This window comes from Arachis ipaensis, chromosome B02 (genome assembly GCF_000816755.2).
Source record: "Arachis ipaensis cultivar K30076 chromosome B02, Araip1.1, whole genome shotgun sequence".
Classification (NCBI taxonomy): domain Eukaryota; kingdom Viridiplantae; phylum Streptophyta; class Magnoliopsida; order Fabales; family Fabaceae; genus Arachis; species Arachis ipaensis.
The window spans coordinates 83872990-83879138 of NC_029786.2; positions in this window are offsets into that span (position 1 = coordinate 83872990).

Genomic DNA, 6149 nt, shown 5'->3' on the forward strand with positions numbered 1-6149 from the left:
AGGAAAAGTTAGTTTTAGAGAGAGAAGCTCTCACTTCTCTCTAGAATTAGGATTAGGTTAGATCTAGATTAGAATTTCTTAGATCTAGGTTAATTTCATGCTTAGATTTACTTTTCCTTTTATAATTCTTCTTCTTCTACCTTTCCTCTCTCTAGTTTAGCATTTAATCTTGTAATTCTCTACTTTTATGTTGATGTACTTTTTATTTTTCTATTTCTCTTTTAATGCAATTTATGATTCATGTTCCTTTATTGTTGAATTGCTTGTTGTTGTTTAATTCATTTTACTTTCCTTTTATGCCTTCCATGTGTTTGATGGAATGCTTGGTTGGATTTTAGAGTAGATTTTTCCTCTCTTGGCCTAGGTAGAGTAATTAATGACTCTTGAGTTATCTAATGCCTTTGATTGATTGAAGATTAGAAGTTGCTAGTTAATTTGAATGCCTCTAAAGCTAGTCTTTCCTTAGGAGTTGATTAGGACTTGAGGAATCAAATTGATTTATCCACTTGACTTTCCTCCATGTTTAGAGGTTAACTAAGTGGGAGCAATGGACAATTCTCATCACAATTGATAAGGATAACTAGGATAGGACTTTTAATTCTCATTCCTTGCCAAGAGCTTTTCTAGTTGTTAGTTTAATTCTTTTGCCATTTACATTTCTTGTTTCTTATTCTAAAACCCCAAAAAGATACCTCATAACTAATAACAAGAACACTTTATCGCAATTCCTAGGGAGAATGATCCGAGGTTTAAATACTTCGGTTTATAATTTTAGGGGTTTGTACTTGTGACAAACAAACTTTTGTATGAAAGAATTAATTGTTGGTTTAGAAACTATACTTGCAACGAGAATTTATTGTGAATTCTTTACCATCAATGATCCATTCATCAAGCATGTCCCAATTTCTTATGCAAAAGCCATTTTTCAGATTCAAGAGAGGTAAAACAAGTTACTTTTTTATCCTTTAAGTCCTCTAAAGTTAATCCATATATATTATTGTACCTTTTAACTTCAAATAAAATATCTTCGAATTTTTCACAAATAACCAAGCAGTCCAATTTTCTAAAAATAACCATATATTCAAGATCACACAATTGGCTCATGCTTAGTAGATTGTGCTTCAATCCATCAACAAGCAACACATCATTAATGAAAGAAGAGAAGTTCTTACCTACTTTACCTATGGCCACTATTTTACCTTTTCCATTGTCACCGAAAGTAACAAAGCCTCCATCATACTCATCAAGCTTGATGAAGAATGTTGACTTTCCGGTCATATGCCTAGAGCACCCACTATCCATATACCACATGTTGTCTTTTCTTTTGGATGCTAGGCAAACCTACAAAAACACTTAAGTAACCTTAGGTATCCAAATTTTTTTGGATCCTTTAATGTTAAACCATCTTCTTTCTCCCAAGCCATTATAGTTACAAACAATCTTGTAAACTTTGTCACCAACCATCCTTTCACTTATGAAATATTGAATTGAAAAATGTCCATTCCGATTGCATAATCTACAAAATTTTTCATGTTGCTGTTTTTTAAAGCTTGTTGGGTTTTGAAACCTTATGTCATCCGAAGTGGATGCCATGTTAGTAAAAGAAGATTTTTTAACAAATTTTTCAGATTTGTGAAAATCCAAACCAGCTTTATCATAAAGAGGTTTTTCACTAGCCAAGAGTTGGTTTAAATTTTTAGAACTTTGGGCAAAGCTGGCTAAATCCTCTTTAAGTCTTTTTACCTCTTTGAGCAACTTCTCATTTTCCTCAAAACGGTTAAGATATGCAACCATAGAATGTTGTTTTTCACAACCCTTGATTTTAGCTTTCAACCATTTGTTTTCTTCAACAAGATCAACAGCAGTTTCAGCTTCTCTCAGTTTTTCTTTAAGAAAACTATTTTCAGCTTTTAGTATAGTAACTTGAGATTCAAGATCATAATTTTTCATTTAAGAAGCATCTGATTTTTTCATTGAGATGATCAATCATAAGATGAAGGTCTTTAGTTGAAGGTTCAGGAAATACTACCTCATTGACTATATCGGCCATGAGACATGTTTAGGACTTGGTTTCTGTTTCATCTTCTTCATCTGAATCGTTCTCCAAGTCTTCCCATGATGCCATGAGTCCTTTCCTTTTTTCCTTTTTTGGTTTGTCCTCCTTCTTCAGTTTAGGACAATCAGACTTGAAGTGTCTAGTTTTTTTATAGTTGTAACAGATCACCTTACTTAAGTCCCTCTTTGATTTCCTTGAACTGCCTCCTTTGTTCCTTTCCTTCAACTTTATCATCTTCCTGATTTTCTTTGCAAACAAAACAAAATCATTGTCAGAAGAGTTATCACTGGATTCATCATCTAGGGGTTTAGTGATTGATTTGAGAGCAACTCCTTTCTTTTTTGTATCTCTCTTTAAATATGTATTTTCAAAAGCAAGTAAGTTTCCTCTCAGATCATCATAAGTCATGTTATCTGTAACACTCTACCACTCAGAGCTTTACGCTTAAGTCGTAAAATAGAGGTGGTGTGGTATTACGATCTCTAAAATAAAATGTATATATATAATAGCAGAAGAATTATAATATACTAGGAGCCTTGAAGAATAGAGGAAATAGAAATCGTGAAATAAAAGCGCAACGCTCAAAAAACGAGTTAACTTGCGTGCTAAGAAAGCTACCGCTGTCAAGTGTAAAGTAACCCAAAACAGGAACAGAGAGTCAAAGATACAATAACGAGCTCCTGACTCAGCCTGCGAAGTCAAGACTGGCCGGAGAATATACACACATATATACATATATATACATATCCAAAACCCAAATGTACATAAAGTAAATCCTACCTCTCCATAATTCTACCCACCTAATAAAGAATTTTGCCCTCAAAATTCAAATTCAATTACCTGAAAAGAGATGTGGGTAGTCCTTTCGCATATCTGATTCGAGTTCCCAGGTATGTTCCTCGATACCAGCTCGACTCCAAATTATTTTTACCAATGATACTTCCTTCCCGCATAATCGTTTAATATTAGTATCATCAATTCTCACTGGAATTACTCGAAGTGTTAGATCTTCTCTTACTTGGGCTGGTTCCGATTCTAGAACATGACTTGCGTCAGGAGTATACTTTCGAAGCTGTGACACATGAAACACATCGTGCAAATTCGAAAAATATGGCGGTAAGGCAATTCTATAAGCCACTAGTCCAATTCTCTTCAAGATCTCAAATGGTCCAATATAACGGGGATTTAGTTTCTTAGTCTTAAAAGCTCTTCCCACTCCAATGGTTGGTGTAACTTTCAGAAAGACATGTTCTCCTTCTTTGAACTCCAAAGGCTTTCGCCTCTGAACAGCATAGCTCTTTTGGCGGCTTTGGGCTATAAGCATTCGACTACGAATTTTCTTTATCTGTTCAGTCGTTTTCAGCTATCATCTCAGGCCCTAATAAACTCCTTTCTCTAATTTCATACCAACATAATAGAGATTGACATTTCTTGCCATACAGAGCCTCATATGGAGCCATTCTGATGCTCGCATGATAGCTATTATTATAATAAAATTCTATCAATGGCATATACCGATCCTAGCTCGCTGGCTGGTCCAAAATACAAGCCCTTAGCATATCCTCCAAGGTCTGAATAGTTCTATCTAACTGACCCTCTGTCTGAGGGTGATACACAGTACTCAAGCTTAACTGAGTCCCAAATGCATGCTGAAAAGCTCCCCAGAACCTTGATGTAAAACGAGGATCCCTGTCAGATATAATGGTAGAAGGCACGCCATGTAACCTGACAATCTCTTTGATATACATTTGAGCCAATTCCTCCATTGTGCAACTTATTCAGATAGGAAGAAGGTGAGCTGATTTCGTCAATCGATCCACAACCACCCAAATAGCATCACAACCAGATCGGGTTCTAGGCAAACCTATCACAAAATCCATTGTGATACTCTCTCATTTCTATTGTAGAATCTCTAAAGGCTGAAGGGTCCCTGATGGTCTCTGATGCTCAATCTTAACCTTCTGACATGTCAAACATTTAGATACGTGCAATGCCACATCATTCTTCATACCTGGCCACCAGAACATCGCTTTCAGATCCTGATACATTTTAGTACTCCCTGGATGAATTGAGAATCCACTCTTATGAGCTTCCTTCAAAATACTCTGTCGCAGGTCCCTAATATCTGGCACAATAATCTGGTTCTTAAACCTCCACAAACCATCCTGTCCTTCTGACACTCTCCACTGTTTTTCCTGTTCAACTGCTGGTAATACCTTACGTAACGCTTCACTGTCTCGATGAGCCTTCAGAAGTTATAATTTAAAATCACTTGAAATCTGCAACTGACTCAAACACAAAATTCCAGATTCTTCTCTGATTCCCAAATTTAAACCTTGAAATACCCTTAGTAATTCTTCTTCCCGTAGCATCATCCAAGTTGCATATAAAGACTTCTGACTCAAAGCCGCCGCCACAACGTTCGCTTTTCGTAGATGATAATTCAATTCAAAATCATAATCTTTCAGAAGCTCCATCCACCTCCTCTGACACATATTCAACTCTTCCTGCTCAAAAAGATACTTCAAACTCTTATGGTCTGAGAAAACATGAAACTTAACACCATAGAGGTAGTGCCTCCAGATCTTTAAAGCAAACACAATAGCAGCAAGTTTTAAATCATGTGTCGAATAGTTCATCTCATACGGCTTTAATTGCCGTGAGGCGTGTGCTACAACATTCTGGTGCTGCATCAGAACGCACCCCAAGCCCTTCAGCGATGCATCACAGTACACTTCAAACGGCTCACTTGGTTCAGACAATACTAACACGAGTGCAGTGTGCTTTAAGTGCTTTAATGCTCAAAAACTCTCTTCACACTCTGGGTCCAAATAAAAAGCGTATCCTTCCTAGTCAACTTAGTTAAAGGTAAGGCGAGCTATGAAAGTCCCTTAATGAATTTCCGATACTATCCCGCCAAACTTAGAAAACTTCTAATCTCTATTACTAAAGTTAATCACTCCCATTTTATCACTGCTTCTACCTTAGCAGGATCCATGGCTATTCCCTGCTTACTCACCACGTGACCGAGAAACTTTACCTCACTCTTCCAAAACTCGCATTTAGATAACTTAGCATATAACTTCCTGTCTCTCAGAATTTGCAGCACAGTTCATAAGTGATTAGCATGTTCCTCCTCAAACTTAGAATAAACAAGAATATCACCAATGAAGATAATAACAAACTTGTCCAGATACGGTCGGAAAATCCTGTTCATATAATCCATAAATACTGTCGGGGCATTAATTAACCCAAAAGACATCACTATATACTCATAATGACCATAACGCGTTCTGAAAGCAGTTTTCAGAATATCCTCGTCTCTAATCCTTATTTGATGATACCCGGATCGCAGATCAATCTTAGAAAACACACCTACACCTTGTAACTGATCCATTAGGTCCTCGATTCTAGGTAGTGGATATTTATTCTTCACAGTAATCTTATTCAATTGCCAATAATCGACACACAAGCGCATACTTCCATCCTTCTTCTTTACCAGTAACACTGGTGCTCTCCACGGAGAAACACTTGGTCAGATAAAATGCTTACCCAACAGATCTTCCAGCTGAGCTTTCAGTTCAGCCATTTCTAAAGGTGACATCCTGTAAGAAGTAATCGAAATCGGACCGGCTCCAGGCACCAACTCAATTGCAAATTCAACATCCCGATTAGGTGGAAATTCATTAATATTATCCGAAAACACATCTGTAAATTCGCATACAACCGGAATCTACTCTAAACTCTGATCATCATCTAATACTCCCGCAGTTAATAACATAATACCCTGACATTCAGTTCCAGAATAGTTTACTATCATAGAGTTCAAATAGTAACTATTCACCACAACTGGCGCTTCTGACCTTTCCGGCATAAACTATACTGACTTCTCAAAACAATCAAGCAAAATAGGATTCTTAAATAACCAATCTCTCGACTATCACAGCGCCACTTGCCTGCAGGATACATCGTGTCCCCTGTCACCAATACTGAGCCTCACCTTGCAGTTGATAAGTTCCAAATCCAACCCATTGCTCCTCAGGAACCTGTTGGGCCTGCAACAACCGTTCCATAGCTTGAATCCAATTATCTG